Raw genomic sequence first — 19859 nt, forward strand, 5'->3', positions numbered from 1 at the left:
CTCGCAAAGGATGAGCTCGGTGAATCAGATGCCTCTCTGTGGACCCAGGGAGCCTTTGTCCCCCAGCAGCAAGGCCGTGCCCCCACGTGTTACCTGGGGAAGGAGCACGGGGAGGCGATGGGAGCAGTGTAGGCGTCCGCCTGTGCCCCAAAACTGCTCTGCAGAGCCCTGGGGGAGCAGGAATCATCACTCTGGCCTCATCTCAGCCTCTTAAGTGGTTTGTGGGGTGGTTGCTAGAACAGGGAGCAAACTGAGGCCTTCTCATTTTTAGACACGCAAAGTTGGGTTTTTCTCTTTTATTGCGTGCTCTGGGGAAGCAGGGACTGGACGGATTGCACGGATTTTCCCCAGGAGAGCCCCTCCTCTGCTCTCACAGCCCCAGCTGCCAGGCTTGCTTCCCCAAACGATTTGCAGAGGCGCAAATATTGGAAGGGCAAAGCGGTGCCTGCAGGAAATGGCTGAAGCTTCCTGCTCCCGTGGTGTCAGCGCGGCTCCAGAGCGATCCTGGGCGTCCCGCACCCCGCGAGGAGCCTGGGGTGAGCCAGGGCAGCCTGAAAAATGGGCAAACGGTCCCCTGCTGCTCTGGGCTCGGGGTTTGGGCTTTGTGGGGAGATGGGGGCAGCGTGGCAGCGGGAGGGCTTTTTGCGTCGGGAAAATGAGGGAGGTTGGGTCAGGGTGGAGGCGGTGCATGGAGAGGCGCTGAGTTTTGGTGCAGCGTTCGCTGCGGTTTTATCTGCCACCGAGAGGGCCCCTGCCATCCCCCAGTGACGGGGGAAAGTCTGGAAGAGAGGAATGACGAGGATCTGAGTCAGCCTCGCGCGGTTGGGGCCAGGAGCGGGACCTCCTGCATCTGTCAGCAGGAACAATGCTGAATGACGGCCTCAGGCAGGGCCAGAAAACTGTCTCCCAAAGCAGTTTTGCACTTCGTGCTGGCTGAGCACCATCTACCTGGCCAGGCAGGGAATAGCAGCTCCCTGCCTGTCCGTGCCGGACAGGGATGCACAGAAATGGAAGGGAAACGGGAGGTTTGGGGAGCTTTGGGGAAGGTTGTGTGCCTCCAGATGTGACTCAGCTCACAGGGGATCGCCGCACCGCTAGGGAAGGCTGCTCCAAACCCCAGCTTGTTGGTTGGAGCATGGAAATTTAGGTAATTTTAGTCAAATTTAATCAAATTGCAATCAGGAGTCTGAAAAGGACCTAAGTAATGTGGGTTAAAGGAGAGCACTGAGGTGGGAGCTGGAACCCCAACGCCTCCGAGGCTGTGCCCTACAGCACCTTGGGCAACTCTGATCTCACTCGTGCTGCCTTTCCCCTGGTAGTCACTGATAATCCCCAAAATTGCCCATAATGGAAGACAAACGAAGGCTGTTGTGTCTGTGCTGGGACGTCTCGTTCCGGTGGCAGGAGCCGAAGCAGCGCCTGCGGTGCCCTGCTGGGTGGGTGCACGGAGCCATGCACAGAGCGGCCTCCTTTGGGGGTTTTGTCCTCGGTCCCTTCTTTCCCCGTGCAGGATGGTTTCAGGGGGTGCGGGGGAAGAGCTGTCCCCGTTCCCTGTACGTGGTGCAAGGAGCAGGAGGGCAGCCACACGCCAGGGGCTGGAGGGCAGCAGCTGCCCTGCTCGCCCATCTCAGAGCAAAACCTCGAGGAAGAAGTCAGTGAAGCGATTCCCCACGCGGGTTCCTGGGGCCGTGGGCACCCTCAGGGAATTCAGCAGGAGAGGAAATGTCCTCCTTGGGGCCGCTGAGGCATTTCGAGCCTTGCTGCTTTCTGCCGAGCAGCTGTGGCGAAGCCGTGGCTCTGCGGGAAGGGGGAATTTTGTGCGAATCGCCGGGCGGCTGATTTATTCCTCTTCTTTCTGGCTGACCTCTGGGGTCCCCTCCGAGCCCTTCCGTGGGCCAATTCGACCTGGTGTGGGACGTGCCCCCCTTCCCATGGCTCTGCGGGGACGGGAGAGCCGGGCTGTGGTGCTGGGGGAAGCGGCTGGGAAGGGTTTGGGAAGGGCTCGGCCAAACGCTGCACAGAGGTCGGCGCATCGCGCCCAGCTGCGGCTATCGGGGAGACAAAGCTGCTCCCTATGGGGGCCTCGATCCAAAATGGGGGGGAACTGGGGATGCAGGGGGTGAGTTTCAGCAGGTTTTCATGCAGCCCTGAGATCCTGCTTTGTTCAGAGTTTGCTTAAAAAAATACCCTAAATGATAGGTTTGCACCTCAGCCTGTGCTTGGATGCCCCCAAACTCCGGATCCAGGGTCTGGTCTTGGATGCTTCTGCGATGCTTTGCCTTCAGCACCAAAATGGTCCAATTCTGCCTTGTGTCTGAGCAGGGGCTGGTGCCTCGAGTCTTATCAGTGCCGCGGGGCACAGCAGGGTTTGGGGCCCAGGAAGCGCTGAAGTCAGCAGCACTGGGGCAAGAAGCGAGCACGGCGCCCTGCAGAGCCGCAGAGCGAGGCACTGCTCTTATCTGCCTTCATCTGCAGCTTGCGGCGCCGCTTCCTGGGGACAGAGGCAGCTCTGAGAGGGTTTGGGGCTGCCATGGGGCCCGTCTGGTTGCGCTGGCTGGGGGGGCAATGGGGCTCGCTGCAGCTTGGGGCTGGGTTTGTGGGATGGGGCTGTGCGAGCTGGTGGGGAGCGCGGTGCTGAGCCCCTGGGGACTGCTGCGTGGAGCATCCCCAGCCCCGGTCCTGCAGCCTGCTGCAAGCTCTGGTCCTTGTAGGAAAGGGGTAGGAGGCCAGGGAGGGACCCTTGGTGTCTGAGAGGTTTGTGTCCAGGAGAGCTGCTCCGAATTTATCCTGTGGGAGGGCTTCTCCAGCAGCAGCTGCTAACTGGGGGGCCTCAGCTTGCTCAGAGACAGCATCCTCAGGCTTTTCTGCCTTCTGCCACGTGTGTGTGGATGCTGTGCTCTTGGTGCTGAGCGCTGCTCCTGTCCTGTGTGTGCGTAGTGCCGGGGTGATGCCGAGCCCCGGGCACTCGGTTCCCACTCGGCTCCAAATTATGGCTGTGGGCACGGTATATTCTGAGATGGCCTGGGGGCTGTTAGAGCCATCAAAATTGGGATTAGGTGACCAAGCACCTCTTTGGCTGTCAGTCCTAACCCCTCCGCATCCCCCAGCACAGCCCTGCCCCAGCTGGAGGAACAAATGCCCCAAACCCCACGGTGTGCTCTGTGACGGGGAGCCAGGTGAAGGGCGAGGAGGGGGCTGGATGCCACGCTGGGGGGGGCTGCGAGCCCCACAGGGGTTAAACACCACCATCAGCCCTTCCCTCGGGGCTGGTCCTGGTGGTGGGGTGCCTGCTGTGAAGGATGGAGCCCGTGGCAGGCAGCCCTCCCGGTAGGGCTCAGCACCGCCGCCGTGGCAGCGCCGAGCTGCAGGCAGCAGGAGAGGGGCAGGGCAGGGCTCGGCTCCATCCTGAACCTCTTCCAAACTCCTCCTCGGGCGCAGGACGTCCCGTGGGATTTACGGGGCCCGTGAATGGGGGGCTTTCTTAGAGGAGGCTGAGCAGCCCCCAGAGGGCTCGCATGCAGAAGGAAGAGCGCGTTGCCAAATCGTAGGAGGAATTCCCACGTTCCCGTTCCTTCCCCTGGCTGCCAAGCCCTCCTCCTTTCCTCCAGAGCTGATGTATTTAGCTGGATTTAACCTTTGCTCAAAGAAGTGAATAACGGGGGTCTTTTACTTTTGGTTTCTGGGTGTAAATTTACGATTCAGAGACGGTTTTGTACGCACGGCACGATTCTGTTGGCAGAAAAGCCGGGGGAGAGCCCAGCCGGGAGCGAGTGCATCACTCGGGGCTCCTTTGTAACCGGGACTTTCCGGGGGCCTGCCGAGAGCTTTCTCTTCCTTCCTGCTCAAACAAACTCCGCCAGGGCAGGATTTAGGTGTCAGGCAGGCCTCGCCGTTTCAGCAGGGACGGAAGGGCAGCGCCGTGGGACTTGGACTCCTCGTGCCTGCGGTCAGCGCGGCGCTGCCCAACTCGGCACGGCGGCGGTGAGTGATGGTGCTTTGGGGAGGAGGAATTGTTTCCTTGCTGGTTTTTAGAGCTGAATGCTACAAAGCCGGGTGCGGGCTGCTCGGGGTGCCCAGGTTTGAGGTTTCCAGGAGGGGGAGAAGCAGGCGGGGCTGCTGTGCGGCAGGGAGGCACGGCTCCTGCTGGTGCCCTCTGCCCTGGGTGCTATTTGTTTGTCTCAGTGACAATGATGCTAGCAAGTGTCACCAGTCATATAATCAGTAGTGCCCAGCTCTGCCGGTGTGTGGGCCAGGGCCTGGGTACCTCTGTAGGTTTGGTGTGATGTATGGGGAGCCCTAAAGGTGGAACAGGCACTGTCCTCTGCTCCGGTGCGTGGGCAGATGCCCCGTCTCTCCGGCCAGGAGAAGCCCTGACGGAGCTCAGCTCTATCCCAGGACACTGTGTGGCCTGTAAAGAGCTGCGATGGCCATTTCCAACACAGCAGGATTTGGCTCCTGCTTTTTTCCAAAGACCAGCCCCTCTGGAACTCATTAGCAGGACGCCCACGTCGGTGACCCCGAGGTGCTCCTGGCAGCAGCCAGCCGTGGGGGAGCTGCCGCTGGAGCGGGGTGCTTCGGGGGGCTATGGGGGTGCTGTACACTCACTGCAGGATCCCTGAGGCAGCACAGGGTGTTTGGGGTCCCCCGTGCCCCTTCCCAGTGCCCCTTAGGTGCCGGGAGCAGGCTGGCCCCAGGCAAGTGATGCCCTCCTCCAGCCAGACCTCTGGGGAGCGGCTGGATGCCTCCGAGCTGTGGAGCTCACATGTGGTCACAGCCCAAGCTGTGGGATTTGGGAACTTCAGAGAGGGATTTGGAGTAATTGCCAACAAAACACCAACTCATTGATGATAAAAAAGCACAGCCAGTGGCATCACAGCCAGCCTGGGATGCTGACCCGGGCAGTGACCCCACAGGGTGTTTTTCTCAGAGCCCTGTGCGCATCTCTGCAAATCTCTGCTCTCCCTTTAGCTCCTGCCCGCAGCACTCCCTGCAAGTTGCCCAAAAATTCCACCCTGGTGTAATTTAGGATACGCTCCAGCCTGCCCCGAGAACATCTGGTATCTGTGCGCTGGATGATATTAATCATAGCACAAACACAGCCAAGTGTTAAATGGCACAGCCCTCCCACCTCCCCCTTTAAGCGAAGGCTCTTTCAGTGCTCCAGCCATAAAATTAACCCAGCAGCCCGGGCGAGCGGCAATCTGGCAGGAACAACTGCTGTGTGGGATGGAGGGATGAGCAGCGCTCCGACGTGGGCCAAGAAACCATGTGCTGCTCCGGCTCTTGTAAATCCCTGCGGAGCTGGAAGCTATTTCCTGGTGTTGCGCACCTCCCGAAGCCACGAAGGTTGGTGCCCGGGTGGCAGACAGCGGGCGGACCCACAGCAGCCACTCCCCGGCTGCTGTGGGGCTCTGATTTGCCCCAAGTTACCCAGGAAATGTGTGGCTGAGTTTAAAACAGAGACAGAAAAAAAAAAAAAAATCACAGCCACGTCTCGAGTGCTGGTGCAGCCGGCACCTTAACCACGGAGCCGTGCCTGGCGAGGAGGCAGCCCCGGCCTCTCTGCACAGGGGGGGGGGGAGCTCCTCTGTGCTGCCTTTGATGTTGGCAGGATTTACCCGCGCTGCCCTGGGAGAAACCCGAGTGCTTTTCATGTCTGGCTGCGAGGCAGGCAGCGAGCCAGGAGGGATTTGGTTCGCCAGCCCCGTGCGAGGGGAACTGGGCGAAAACTCCTCCGAAGTTTGGGAGACGCGGGGCGGGGAGCCGGGACGCAGCGGGCCCACGTGCTTGTAGGCGGGGGGCAGCAGGGACGGGCGCTGCAGCATCCTCAGCTCCGGCGAGCGTTGGCCTTCCCCTGCTCCCCGGCTGCGTAAGTCTCTGCCCGAGCAATCCCCGAACCCTGGGGAGCAAATCCCCGTGGCGAGGGCCAGGCTGGGGTCTCCGCGGCTCGGTGCAGGCGAGTTGGAGCCCGAGGGGCGCACGCAGGAAGGGAAAAGGCAGGAGGGGGGAGCAGAGCGGTGGCTGAGCACAGGGGAGGAAGCAAGGGAGAAATACCAGGGGCATGATGCAGGCGTCAGCACAGGGAAACGCTTTGTCAGGGCCTGCGGGACGGGGAGGATTTTCTGAGCACGTGGCTCTGCGCGCCGGGGTGGGCGCCGGGCTTGTGCCCATGGCTCAGGGGGAGGCAGGACCGGCCTCCTGAGGGGCTGGAGCACCCGCGGAGCAGGAAAACGGGGTCACAGAGGCTGGTTCTGAGCAATGGGGGCTCCTTTCCCAGCCTCGCCTGCCTGGCACGTGCGTGCCCGTGTCGGCCCCGCCGTCTGCGTTGGCGCGGCTCCTGCGCTGCCGCTGCTGGAAAACCCGGCCCTGCAGCACCCCGGGGAGCCTGCACGCTGTGTAAGGGGGGCTGGCAGCCTCTGCGCTGGAGGCTGGTGGTGGAGAGGGGGTGATAGGGCTTGGGGGGGGAAAGGGGAGGGTTAAAGGAAGCTGGAGGGGCCCTGGGACCCCAACTCGCTGCCTGTGGAGGGGACGCAGTTGCTGACGGGACGGATTTCCCCATAGCAGAACTGCTGGTCCTCGGGCTGTGCTCAGGCTGGGCAGGCTGCAGGCACCTCAGAGCCCCTCTGAGCCTGGGGAAACCCCCCAAAAATAAAATAAAAAATAAAGAAAAGGCAGGGGGAGGGGCAGGGCTAATTCCTTCCAGCTGGGGAAATGCTTGGGCTCCTGCCCCAGGGCTCCGGCCCCACAGGGGGGCCCTTCCTGTGTCGCCCTCCCCATCCCCCTTTGCTTTTCTCTGGAGCTGGCTCTTTCGGAAGGGCCCCATCCAGCCTCTCCTGGGCTGCTTTTGGGGCTGGGGTGGGCAGCACAGGCCCTGATCCTGCTGCCAGCTCCCAGCGCCGTGCCGCAGGCCGGTGAGCGTTGCCTGCTCCACGGGGCGCACGGCTGCCTTGCTTGTGCATCAGGAGCATGCATCAGTGGGAACTGTCACAGCTGGGGAGGGGAGGGCTTTTCTTCCTTCTTTTTTTTAGGATAATAATTTAACAACAGCTCCTTATTCTTCTCCTGCCACTCGGGACGGCTGCTTGCACAACGATCGTGAGAGAGCGGGAACTCGTGTGTTTCAGCAGCACGATGGGAACCCTCGGGATGCGCTGAGCGCGGTTTGTCCTGGGTTTGCTCGCGGGCAGAGCGGGGTGCAGGCAGAGCGGGGTGCAGGCAGAGCGGGGTGCAGGCAGAGCGGGGTGCCAGCCCAGCCAGCCGTGCAGCTGAAGCTTCATGGCCCGTGCCTGCAGGCAATGTTCTTTCTTTCCCTGCTGTCCCCGGGGTGTGCGTCCTCACCCGGCACCTTTACGCGCAGCGGGGGGCTCCTGCCTGGGAAGGGCTTGTTCTGGACAGCTTCAGTCCTCAATTGCTAAATCCACCCCTTGTGCAACCAGAAGCATCCAGGGTGGGTCTGGCTGGACACGCTCAGGGCCGAGAGCTCTCCGGCTCCGCTCGGGGCTGGGGAGCAGCTGGGCGCCAACGGGGCCATTGTTGGTGCCGTGCAGCGGCACACTGAGCTGTCTGTCTGTGGCTTTCATCGTTTAGGGCCAGGGGGCACTGACGGAGCATCGTGGTGGCTTCCCTCATGCACATCCCAGGTCCCTGCTCCTCTTTGGAGCCTGCTCTGTGCCATGCACAGCGAGCTGGGCTCACGCTCGCCGCTTTTGGGGGTGGACTTGTGTGACCGCACGGATCAGAGGAGCTCAGGAGCATCTCACTGCAGCACCGGGCGCCTTTGGGGGCCACTGTCCCGTGTGGTAAGCGAGCTGCTTTATTTTCTGGCGTTCCCACTGCTGGGCTGTGCAGATGCTGTGTGGGGCGGAGAGGGAGCGGCGCTGCAGCCCCAGCTCGTGTGCCGCTGCCGGAGGGTCCGGGCTCCCCGGCACTAGGGCCGGGCGTTTGTTTGCCTGAATTCCCCCGCAGGGTGCGTGGGCCTGGCTGGGGCGATGAGAGATTTGCATGCGCAGGCAACGCTTGATGGAGTTTGTGGTTTTGAGCCCAGCGATGACTTGGGCACCGCCTTGTGAAAGCACGAGCTGCCTCCGTCAGGCTCGGCCTCCGCCACGGGTACGTGCGAACCCCTGCGGACTGCTTCCCCGTCCAGTCGTGGCTGCAGGTGGTAGGGAACAGCACCATCACGCACCCAGGATGCGTGCCTGGCTCACAGCCCCATTTCAGGGCCCTTCAGGACGTTGGGGACCAAAAAAAAAAAAGAAACAAAACAAACGTGTGGAGCATGTGGAAGGCTGCGTAGCCAAGAGCTCGGGGAGCTGGGGCCCCTGTGCTGCTTTTGTGGTTACGCTGCATGACTTTGTGTGCTGAGAGCAGAATACCTGTGGGGTCACGGGGCTCGTGGGCAGCTCCAGGGGGATGTACCCAACCTCAGAGCCTTTAGAAGAGGGTTCTGCTGGAGCAGACATATCCTGCTGGGAGCAGACATATGGCAGGCGGTGTCTCAGGGTAACAGAAGCACGAGGGGCACAAATCCCGTGTGTCCCGTGGGTGTGGGGATGCTCCAGCTGCCCCCATAGCACATGTGGGTGCTGTCCCCGGCTCGCAGGCTGGGTTGTGGCCCCGGAGTCGCGGCTTCTCTCCCCAAATCTGCTGAAAATCCCCCTGTGGAGGAGCTGCTGTGGCTGGGGGGGGCTCTGGGCTGGCAGGGGGCTCTGTGTGTGCGGGGCACCCAGGTGGAGTTTGGGGGCAGCGCTGCCTCCAGCCTGGGGGAAATGGCAGAAAAATGATGCTGGGGTCTGGGGACGTGTCCCCCTTGTCCCCTAGCACTGCTCGGGGGCTGTCGCCTTCATCCAGCTCTCCCTCCTGGTGCAGAATGATTTCTGTCCAGGTTTCTGGCCTCCCCCCGGCGGGTTCCACTGGCCGTGGGTTCCCAGCCGGCTGCGCGGGGCTGTAAAAGCCACATTTTCTTTGGGAATCGGATTAGGGCCCCTTCTTCTGCGCTGGCGGATGGCAGGACATGAAGCCTCCCTTTGTCCTGCAGCATTGCTGGCCCAGCTGCAGCGCGTTAACCCCTTGTGACCGGGGGGGACACAGAGCTGCTGCTGAATGGCTCTGTGCTGGGCGCCAGGAGCTTCCCCGAGCAGTGCTGCAGGAGGTGAGCAGGGGGCAGGGTGGGCTCAGGGTCCTTCCCCAGCACCAGAAACCCTAAAACAGCCCTTATGGGGCCGGCAGCAGGAGTGAGGTGGGGCTGGTGCCCAGCCAGGCGCTGGCACAGGCTGGAGCAGAGGCATCCTTGGGGCAGGGGAGCTGAGGGCTCGATCGCCGCCTGTAGCAGGGCTGTTAAAAACCCAAAGTGCGTGTATGGCTCCCGGGAAGCTCCCAGCTCCCTTGCCCAGTGTGTGAGGAGGTGGTTTGGGTTTGGTTGGGTTGGGTTTGGTTGGGTTGGGTTGGGTTTGTTTTGGTACCCGCTGCTTGGCTCTGACCTGCCATGGCCGAGCACGAGTGAAGGTGGCCGTGCCCGATGCTGGTTATCGGGGCAGCTCCCGGTAAGGGCAGAGCAGGGATTTCCCCACTGGGATCCCAGATGAATCAAACCGACACCAGGAGCAGTTGGTAGGGCCCCGAACAGCCGCCCCTTAGGACTTTGAGTGATGCCCACTGCATTCTCCCGCGCCCCTCCGCTCCTTACACGCAGAGACGCGATCGCCCCGAGGCAAATGGCCGCGGCCGTGCTCTGCAGCACCCCACAGCTGCACCCAATTATCCCGCTGACCCCGGCCCCACGCAGGGCTTGGGAGAGGCCTTGGAGCCAGCACAACCCCAAGGGCCACCGGCCCCGGCACAGCTGGGACCGAGCGGGGCTGGCTGACATCCCCGGGGGCTGCAGGCAGGGAGCAACGCGCCTCTCATGCTCCTGTGTCTCCATCCCACCCGTCGCTCCGGCCACAAGAGCGAGGTGCGTTTCCTTCCCTCTGGGCTGTGTCGTTTGTCCCAGGTCCCTCTCAGACACAGCCATCAATGCACAGACAGATCAGCCCCCAACGAGCAAAATCTGTGCCCAAATCTGCGACGCTGGGGGAGCAGATCCCAGGTGCCCTCTGCCTCTGTCCGAACTGGCACGCCAGCGGCAATATTACCCCTGCAAGCGGGAGGATGTCGAGATAAACTTTTTTTCCCCTGCCTTTTTTTTTTTTTTTTTCCAAACGTGTGTGACCCTGGAGCAGCTTCCAGCAGAGTCCCTTCCCTGCTGGAAACCGCCGGGTTGCTCGAGCACGGCGAGGAGCTGTGGGAGGGCAGGGTGCTGAGGTGCGGCCTCCCCGCGCGGCACTGACTCGTGCCAAGGACGCGGTGCCAGCGACGCGGTGCCAGCTGCACGTGTGCGCAATAATTCCTGCCTGCCCTCCTCCTGCCTTCCTGGGGCCAGAGGAGCCGCTTGCTCCCGGTGTCCCTCAGACGTGGGGGTGTTGGTGGGAGGGAGGAAACGCCGGGGCCGCGCAGGGCTCTGCACCACAGGGCCCTCAGGACGTGCAGAGGGCACCGAGGGCTTATCAGCCCCAGCGCTTCCTGCCTGCAGCGGGGCTGCTGGGGAGTGCTGCTTTGCTTTAGGTGCTGCTGGCAATGAGGAGTGTTCTGCCCTTGCTGGCGGGGACGATTTCTTTTGGTGTTCAATTTTGGGATCTCTGATCCACGAGGCCGTGTCCTTTTCCACAGTCCTGCTGCTTTGACTGCATCTGCTGGTGCTCCCCCCGGGTCTCTGGCTGTGCTTTTCCTTCTGCTATCGATCCGGGGTTATGATAAATACAGCTGGGAAGGTAAATGCATCGATACACTGCCAGGGTGGCTGAGCGTCTGGCGCATCCACCGGAGTCAGCGGGGCCGTGCGGGTGGTCAGCACAGCTGCACCATTAGGAAATAAAAAATGTTTGCGAAGCCCGAACGCTGCACTTCGTGCCGGGGCTCGGCGGGGCGCAGCGTGGTGAATATCGCCGATATTGCATCGTGCACCCAGGGAAAGCCGTCCCCACTCCCTGTGCTCCAGGGATTTGGTGCAGGTCCCCCTCGCAGGCCGGTGAGTCCTGGTAAAGCTGCCTTCGCCTGCAGGTTTGGGGTCTTCCCCAGCGCCGGGCAGCGGTGGAGCCGGGCGGCTGTGCCCAGGGCTGGTCCCGCTGCCGGGCAGCTCTCTGGTGCAAGATAAAGGACAATGGTTGGGATCTCCCCCAGAACTCGTTGCAGCCAGTTCAAATCCCTTGGTGCTTACAACACCAGCAGGGCCTCGCCAGAATTGCTCCTAACCCTGTGCTTCTATTTGATTTTATTTAAGAGGAGAACAATGACTTTGTGGTTAGGAGCTCTGAGCCGGGGGTTTGGATGCAGCTGTAAGTTGTGTGTGACCTTGGGCAAGTCGCTTAATGCTTCTCCTCCTCGTTTTAAGGCAGGGATGAGGCTGCCTCCCTCCCCCCTGCTCGCTCCCAGCTCCGAGCCAGGAACGGGCACGGGCAGAAGCAGCGCAGCAGGGCTCCTGCTTTGGGAACAGAGAGATGCCCCGGGGAAAACAAATCCCAGAGGCTGCTGCCGTCCCTGCGTGGGTGCCTCCTCCATGCAGACAGCCCCCAAACCACCGGGAGGAAAGGCACGCTTACGAAAGCCCCATGGTTTTATTTCTCTGAGCCCAAGGATGCCGCAGCGCTGACCTTCGCTGCTGCTCGCTCCCCCCCCACCTCTGGCGCTCCTCGGGAGGAGGAGGCGCGCGGAGGCAAAGCGCTGAGTCGAAACAAAACATTTTGCACGAGTTGACTTGGAGAGCAGCCTGTGCGCCGCGGCAGCTCGCCTCCTGCCCCAAAATGTCTTTGCAGAGCTGCGGCGACCGCGGGGAGGACCCAGGCGGTAGGTTGGGTCTGGGTGCTTCCACCTGCGTGGAGCTGCAGACGTGCCGCTGCGTGGCGGCGAGCCGGCGGCGTGGGCAGGAGCAGAGGGGCCCGGCTGCAAAGCGGGGTGCAGCCGGGCTCTCGCTCCCCTGGTTCCCCTGGGAAGCTCCCAATGGAGCCGGGCAGCGCCGCTCCCCAGCTCCACGTCCTGCTCCTGCCTCGTGCCGAGCTCTCGCAAGGCTGGAGCGTCCCGCAAGCAGCCCCCGCTGCTGCTTGGGCAAGCCCGCTCTGGCATCGAGCACTGGATTTTCCCGGAGATTAGGGAGATTAAAGCACTAATGCCCATTGATATGGGTTAAGGCTTTTTTTTTTTTTAAGTCATAAAACGCGGCGTAATCTAGCAGAAAGCTGCGCACAGCTGCAGCGTAAGCAGACCGAGGCTGGATTTCCTGCCTCGGCGCTGGGGTGGAGGTTTCTCAGAAACTGCAATTTGTGGCACTTGCTGAAGTGGGGGAGCGCCAGGCTCGCCCACGGGCTGCAGCCAGCGTTTTCGGGGCAGGCTCAGCCACGGCGGCGGCTGGAAGTGGTCGGGAAGGGGAGACGGGGGGCGGCACTGCTGCTGGCGGCGGGGTGCTCACCGCGGGGGCCCTGCTCTGCTGGCTGCTGAGCGTGGGGAGCTCCTGGGTGCCCTGCTCCTGGTTGTCCTGCTCCTACTTCTCCTGATCCTGCTTCTCCTGCTCCTGGTTGTCCTGCTCCTGCTTCTCCTGCTTCTCCTCATCCTGCTTCTTCTCCTGCCCCTGGTCCCGTGCAGTTTTGCAGGGAGCTGCAGGGCCAAGGACGTGCCCGGTGCCTGCAGGCAGTACATGTCCCCCAGAGGCTGTGCGTGTGAAATGGAGCCCTTTGGGGTCTGGAGGGCCACAGATGTGATCCTTCTTCACCCTTCCATCATCCTCAGGCCCTCTCCTGGTAATGGGACCTCCGAGAACTGTAGGGTCTGGGGTAGGGGATTAGGGAAGGGGTCCGGCTCCCTGCACCTCGCAGCCGCCCCCTTCCCTCTCCCCACAACCAGAGGAGGAGGAGAAGCCCCGGTGGTGCGGGTGTAGGGCAGGGGGGTCTTGTAGGGCCCCATAACGTCTGTATTCAGCTCCAAGGGCTGGATTTTAGGAAGCAGCCAGCTTGTGGGGTGGGCAGCGCCCAGGGCAGGGCGCCTCGCGTCCTTGTCCCCGCAGTGTCCCTGCATCAACCCCTTTGTCCGGGGCTGCAGCGGCCGGGATGGAGGGGGGGAATTGGGGAGGGGGGGGGGGAAGGGAGCGGAACAGAGCTGGGGGAGGGGAAGGGGGGTGGGGGAGGGAAGGGGATGGGGGGAGAGGAAGGGGGAAGGGGGAGGAAGGGTGGTGGGGGAAGAGGAGGGTGATGGGGTGAGAGGAGGAGGAGGAGGAAGGGTGATGGAGGGGGAGGAGGAGGAGGAGGAGGGGTGATGGGGGAGGAGGAGGCAGCAGGAGGGCAGGGGGAGGAGGAGGAGGAGGAGGAGGAGGAGGAGGAGGCAGGGCAGCAGCAGGAGGCGGGGAGCTGCCGGAGCCGCCGCCACCGCGGGTGAGTCGCCGGTGCCCGGGGCAGGAGGAGAGGGCGGGGGGGGGATTTATTTTTTTTTGGGGGGGCGCATTTGGGGTGCCATGCTCTGGGGCACCCCAAAGGGGCTCGCTGCTGCCGGCGGGGGTGCAAACTCCCCGAGTTCGCCTAGAAGGGAAGGGGGGCACCCCGGCTTGGGCTGGGTGCTCTCCACTCCTACCCCCCCCCGCTGACCCCCCCCGGACCTTCCTTGCGGGCTGTGGGCTCCCCAAGGGGGGGCTGCTGTTCCCCCGGCCCCCCGTGGCGATGCTGGGACTGTTTGGGGCTGGGGGGGCGGGGATGGGGGCTTGGAGCAAGGGGGCGAGATGCTGGGGAGCCTGCATCTGGGGAGCCCCCCCCCCGGCCTGAGCCTGGCCCTGCAGCGTGGTGTTCCGGGGCACCCGGACACAATTGGCCTTTGTGAACAGGAGAAGGAAAAAGGCAAGGAAAAAAAATTAAAAAAAAAGCAGCCCTGGGCGTACATTGCTCCTGCACAACTCGGTCCCGGGGTGCCCCCTCCTCGCCTGGGGCCGCAGCTTGGGGGGGGGGGGCGCAGGCAGCGAGCCCCAGCCCCGGGTGCGTGCAGTGGGAGCATCCCACAGCGCTTCAGCAGCTTTGTGCTCCCCTTGCACAAAAGCACAAAGCTCTGCAGATGAGCAGCAGCGGGGGCAGAGGTGCTTTTTGCCCCCCCCCCCTCCCCCGGGGCCTCGCTGTCCCTCCCGTGCCGAGCATCCTCACCCAGCGGGGGGCTGGCACCGCGTCCCCTCCTGCAGCGGGGCAGAAAGTGGGGCAGAAATTATACCGGGCTTCACAGGCCCCGGTGTTTCACTGCGTGGGGTTGCACGGTGTGGGTACAGGAGAGCCCCCAGCAAGGCGGGGGGGCTCTCTGATGGAGCAGGGCATTTGTTCGGGCCGGGTGCCCGGAGACCCCCACGTGTGTGCGCAGCGCTCGGTGCTCAGCCGGTGTGGCGAGCCTGGCGGTCGGCTCTGACCTCCTCTTCTCTTTCAAGTTTCTCCCGGCGAACGGAAAAGGCCGACAGCAACAACAACTCCTCCTTGCAGGTCTCGGTGAGCGGTTTCCTGTCTGTCAGCCCAGCGTTGGCCTCACGTGGTCGCAGAAACGAGGCCGTGCGGCCGCTGTCTGCGGCGGGAGGGAGGGCGAGCACGTGGCCGGCGCTGGCACTGCGCGGTGGGTCCCGGCACCAGCCCTCTGCTTCCCAGCCCTGCAGCCCCTGCGGCAGCCGGAGGGTTAATCCTGGAAGGGAAGCGGCGCTGCGGGGTCCCAGTCTGGTGTAAAATGGGGAAAAAGTGGGGCTGGGCTGTGGGGGGCTGCTTTCGGAGCCCAAAAGGGGGAAGCGCACCCATGGGGACGGCTGCGCCTCTGCGCACGCACATGGCGCGTGCCCAGGGCTCGGCACCACGTCCCCCTGGGGGTGCTTGTCCCAAAGCAGGAACCACTGCTTGCTTTGCTTTGCTTTGCTTTGTTTTGTTTTGTTGTATTTTTTTCCCCAGAGTTCGCTATGAAAATGTGTTTCCCCCTCACGTGAGTCAGAAGGCTTTGCACCCGGAGCTGCTCCAGAGCATCCCGTGCAGCCGTGTTTTGTAGGGCAGTGTTAATGCTGCGGGGGGGGGTTCTGCCTCCTGAATTCATCTGCTTCAGATGAATTCACACTGCGGGCTGACCGCCCCCCCTGCCCCAACGGGGAGAGCAGGACCTGTCTGTGCCTCTGTTTCTACCCAGGCTGCCCCACGAGGGTGTAAAGGGAAGGGGTTTGCTCTTATCTTGCAGGCCACCTGGCCGCCGCTCCGCCGGCTCTCGGGAGGATTTGGTCTGGTGAGGTGTAGCTGAGCGTCCCCTGCTATTTCTGGGTCATGGCTGTTGTCAGCCTGGTGGAAATGCAAGCCGAGGAGGAAGCGTAACCAGCGGGTAGATGGGCCCAGGCTGGCGGCCAGCCCAAAACCGTAGCCTGGTGCCCAGGGACGGGAGCAGACGGCTCCAGCTCGGGGCCTGGCTGTGCCAGCTGGGCTCGGCTGCAAGCACACAACAGCAACGTCCCTTAGGTACCCTCGGCTGCTGCTGCCTGGCTTCGGGACACCAGGCTGGGCCCTCTGCCAGGACACTGACATTTCGGGGGGCTGCCTCGTGCTCCTGCACCCCCCTGTTGGGGCCAGCACGGGTGGGCTGCAGTCAGGGCTGGAGGACCCCGCGCTGGGTCTGAGGGTGAGCTGCGGGCGGCTCCTGGGCCACGCAGGGTTTGCATCCAGCCCTGGCTCTGCTGCCTGCCTCCTGCCCTCCCCTCGGAGGGGAAAGCTGTGGCTTTGCAACCTGCTGCGTGGGCTGGATCCGTTTCTGCAGCTTGTGCTGGGGAAGCAGAGGGGGGACCCGCAGAGGGGCTGCCCACAAGGGCTCAGCCTTCCCCTCCATCCTCATCATCATCACTTGGGGCACGGCCGAGCAGCTGTGCTCAGCTCGAGAGAGCTTGGTGCTGATTCGGAAGATCAGGGGAAAGTTGTGCCCTTCTCCAGGGCTCCTGGAGAACAGCCCTTCCCCGATGCTCAAACGGTGCCAAAGCCTTCAGAGCCAACAGCTTGCGAGTTTGGCGTGCAAGGTAGAAAAGCCCTGGAAGCGGCGTGCTCTGCAGCCCTGCCAGTCTGCTCTGAGCTAGCTGGGAGCTATAAATTCACTCTTTGCTTCTAAAAATGTCTCCGTTACACCCAACAGTCATAATTTTGGAGGGTTGTTTCTCCCAATCACTGGAAGGTTAGTTGGGTCTGCGCTGCTCTCTTGAAAACATCTGTGGATGCTCAGCTGCCTGGGAAGCTGTTATGTTTTCCTGCCCTCAGCTGACTGATACACGCTGTTGTTCCCTGCTAGGAATCTGCTCTCCGTGATAGCACAAACCCGTCCAGCAGACCTGGAAGCCTGATGTGTTCCCAGTCTAGCACTGAGGCGAGTTATCCCCACCCCAGAAAGCTCTGTGCAGCATCCTCGTCTTCTGCGGGCTGGTCGTGGGGCTGCCCGAGACGTTCCTGCTTCAGCCTCTGCGAAGGTTGTCCAGCTTTGTGTGCCCGCAGTGCAAGTTCTGGTCTCCCACTGGCCCCTCTCCCAAATTGTCCGTGAGGATTCCACGAGGTGGGCTGTTTTGGGGGAGCAGGGAGCCCACCCTGGTGTTTGCAACCCTGCCTGCAGCCTGTTGTCGGTGCAGCGGTTCCCCAAAGTCTTTTTACGAAACCCACCCCACGGGGACCCTCTCGCTGTGTCCCCTTGGGGCTCCCCACTCTGGGGGTGCCTTTTGGCGGCTGTTGCCTTGGCTCCCATCTCACGTGCATGAATTACAGTGCAACAGCCCCGAGCCTTTGGCAAAACAACTGGGGAGCAGCTGGCCGATGTCACCCCGCAGCCCATGCTGCAGCCACGCGTTGCCTTGTGCTCGACGCTGCCCTGCGGTCTCCAGTGCCTGCGTGGAGGGCTTTCCCTGGCCGAGGACACCTGGGAACGGCTGTGCACAAGTTGCTGCACAGCTCCTGTTTGTCCAGGGACACGTGCAGGGGAGCTGGAGGGAGCGCAGGGCTCCCAGTCCCATGGGCGACCCAAGCAGCCCCCGCGCTTCCCGGCTGCCCCCGCGGGGGAGGCCTGGAGCAGCGGGGTCCTGGTGGCACGGAAAGGCAGCGCTGTTTGAGGCCTGATCCTGCTGCTGCCAGGGCTCAGCACCAAGCAGGCCGTTTCTCACAGCGCTGTGTGTGTTAATCCATCCCTTCCCACCGCGCTGTGGCCAGGCGGGCGGTGCTGGCACACCGAGTGCCGCCGTTTTGGCGCCGTCCCTGTGGAGAACACGAGGGTTGGATCCAGCTGTCTGGGGCAGCCACTGCTCCTGTTCCAACTTCATTCCGGGGTCTTTCTACTTCAGATGAGTGGGCAGCCACCACTTCTGCTCCAGTTTCATTCCGGGATCTTCCTACTTCAGCCAAACGCCTTCCGAGAGCGCTCCCTGGCACCCATCAGCGCAGCCCCCTGTGCCTGCGCCGTGTGCCACAGAGGTCCCGTGGCTCGGCCGCATCCTGCCTTTAAAGCTGGCACAAATCTCTTGCAGCCGAGCGGGATGCTTGGGTCCGTGCTTGCTAGCAGAGGCTCGGCTCCTTCCCGGCTGCTGCCTCGATGGGAAGCTCAAAGGGAAGAGCGAATGTGTGGGTTGCAACATTTCCTTGGGGAGCCTGCCGGGCAGTTGGTGTCTGTGCATCCCTGTTGGCCCGCAGATCCCTCCTCGTTGCGACATATTTATTTATTATTTCCCCAAGCCGCGGCCAGATGCTGGGACTCTTTGTCCTTTAACTCCCTTCTTCCTGCGGGCCAGCTGCAGCAGCGGGGGCCGTGCTGCTGGCCGTGCCGCGCGGGTGCACCTTGGGGGCCGTGCGCCTGCGCGCTCCGCGGCCACAAACCGTGGTGCGTGGGAACCCCTCGCCTCCCGTGGCTTTTGGCCCCACCACCAGAGGCTGATTTCCCACTCCATTTGTTTAATTTTCCTCACCTGTAGCCGTTGCCCTGTCCTACAGGGCCAGCGTGCTTCGGGCTCTCACACGTGGGTGCCCTACCTGCAGCCCTCCCGCTGCTGGCAGCAGCTGAAGCGTTTCATAACCTCGTGCTTCTGGTGGCAGCACACTTCCCACGTGATTTATCATTTTTCTAGCGGTATGTTGGTGTTTTTTTCCACTTCTGGCCTTGCCACTTTGAAGCAGCGCTAACCCAGGGCCCGTGGAAGGGCCTCTGGCGTGCCGGGCCTGTGATCTGTTCAGGGAGCAGCCGGCAGCGTGCTGCCAGCTGTGCTACAGCCCAAATCTGTGTGTGTGCGCCTGGTGCAGAGCCGGGAGGAGCAGATTGCTGCTGCGTGGGCCAGACCTGCGTGTTTGCTCCCCAGCGGCCCCGTGAGTAACGCTGCTCTGCACAGCCCGGGGCTGGGGGGTGGAAAAAAGCGCTCAGAGCCACCCGTATCGGTCTGGGTGATCAGTTCTGGTTTGGTTTGTTTTTTTCCTGCTTGACTCAAAGCGCGCTGTGCTCGCAGGATGTGAGGGCTTCTGCCTCGCAGCTGGCTCTGGGCTGGTGCTGGGCCCCAGGCTGTGCCGGTCACCGGGGGGGAACGGACGGGGGGAGTTGTGCCAGGAGGGAGCCCCTGGGCACCGCCTGCACCCTGCGCTCAGATCCCTTGGGAGGCAGGGAGAGGAGGGCACGCAGCGCCTCATCTGAGGCCAACAAGCTGGGAGAAGAGCTGAAGTCCGTAGTGGTGCTTTAGGATACAAGAACAGAGAGCTTGGCAAAAAGCTACAAGGAAATGAAACGCTTTGGCTGGCCATGCAGGGAGCTGGGCATGGAGCAGCAGCAGCCCGGGCTAGCGGAGGCTCTCGCTGTGTCTCCTGACCCCTCGGCTGCTTCCCTCTCCACACCTGCATTCCAGGAGCATCCTCACCGTGGCTCACGGCTCCACCAGGAGCCCGCAAAGAGCCAGAGCTGAGCTTGTGCACGCTCCGTGCTTGGGCTGCGAGCAGAGTGCATCGCCCTGTGACCCCCATGGCCGCCTGCCTGCCTGCCTGTGGTGGTCCTGCCCGTGGGAGAGGATGGTGCCACCACCTTTTCTGGCGAGGAGATGAAAGGAGGCAGCAGATCGGTGCACGTTTTTCTCTCTCATCCTCCAGAGACCTCTGCCTCCTTTATAGCCGGAGCCCCAAAGCACGTTGGTGAGCTGCACGCCCCGTAGCCACCCTGCGGGTGGGACAAGTGCCCCGTTTCTCCAGGAAGCTGAAGGCTTTTTGCTTTCCCTCTGACGGGTGGCGGCAGAACTGGGGCAGCATCGTGACGGCTCCATTACTGCGTGGGCGCTTTCTGCTGCAGCCCATTTTGGGGCAGATGTGTTAGTTTTTAGTTCTCGGCGGTGTGCGCTGGGGTAGGGCGGTGAGGGGCGAGCTGGGGCCTGCGGGCACCGTGTCAGAGGCAGCTCAGAGTGGGCATGGGACTTGGAGACCTTCGTTGTGTGACAGAGAGCCATCCGGCTCCCCAAAACGTGGCCGTGAGGCATCTACGCCGGCAGCCAGTGTACTGCTGTAATTACAGCTGTAGGATGATGTAGGAATGCAAGTTTTTAATGGCAGTGTCCTGGCACAGGGCTGTTCTGCTGAAAGCCCTCGTCACCCTCATGGCATGAACTCCAGGCTCGTGCTGAGGGCTTCCCTGGTGCCGGGAGCGGGACACCCCGGGGTGCTCCCCCTGCACACCCGGCTGCAGGGCCGCGTCCTTTTGCTGTGCTCCAGTAGTCTCGGTAATGGGGGCAGGGATCAAGGTGCACGTGTTAAGAAGTGAAATCCCAGATTTGAGGTAATTACAGGCGAAGGATGATGCTGGGT

General features: G+C 62.6%; 1 protein-coding gene across 7 annotated transcripts in view; it reads left to right on the forward strand.

The window, feature by feature from the left end:
* SEPTIN9 (septin 9) overlaps positions 1-19859 on the forward strand; it is a 119138-nt gene that overhangs the window by 83968 nt on the left and 15311 nt on the right. The window contains exon 1 of one of the 7 annotated variants that reach the window (XM_082775259.1): positions 3839-3981. The exons of 5 other annotated variants lie outside the window; for them this stretch is intronic. The gene's annotated coding sequence lies outside the window, so the exon portion shown is untranslated. Of the gene's footprint in view, positions 1-3838; positions 3982-13395; positions 13455-19859 lie in introns of those variants that run through there. One more of the 7 variants, XM_082775260.1, reaches the window with a different exon arrangement.

This window comes from Aythya marila (assembly GCF_965140915.1).
Source record: "Aythya marila genome assembly, chromosome: 18".
Lineage (NCBI taxonomy): Eukaryota > Metazoa > Chordata > Aves > Anseriformes > Anatidae > Aythya > Aythya marila.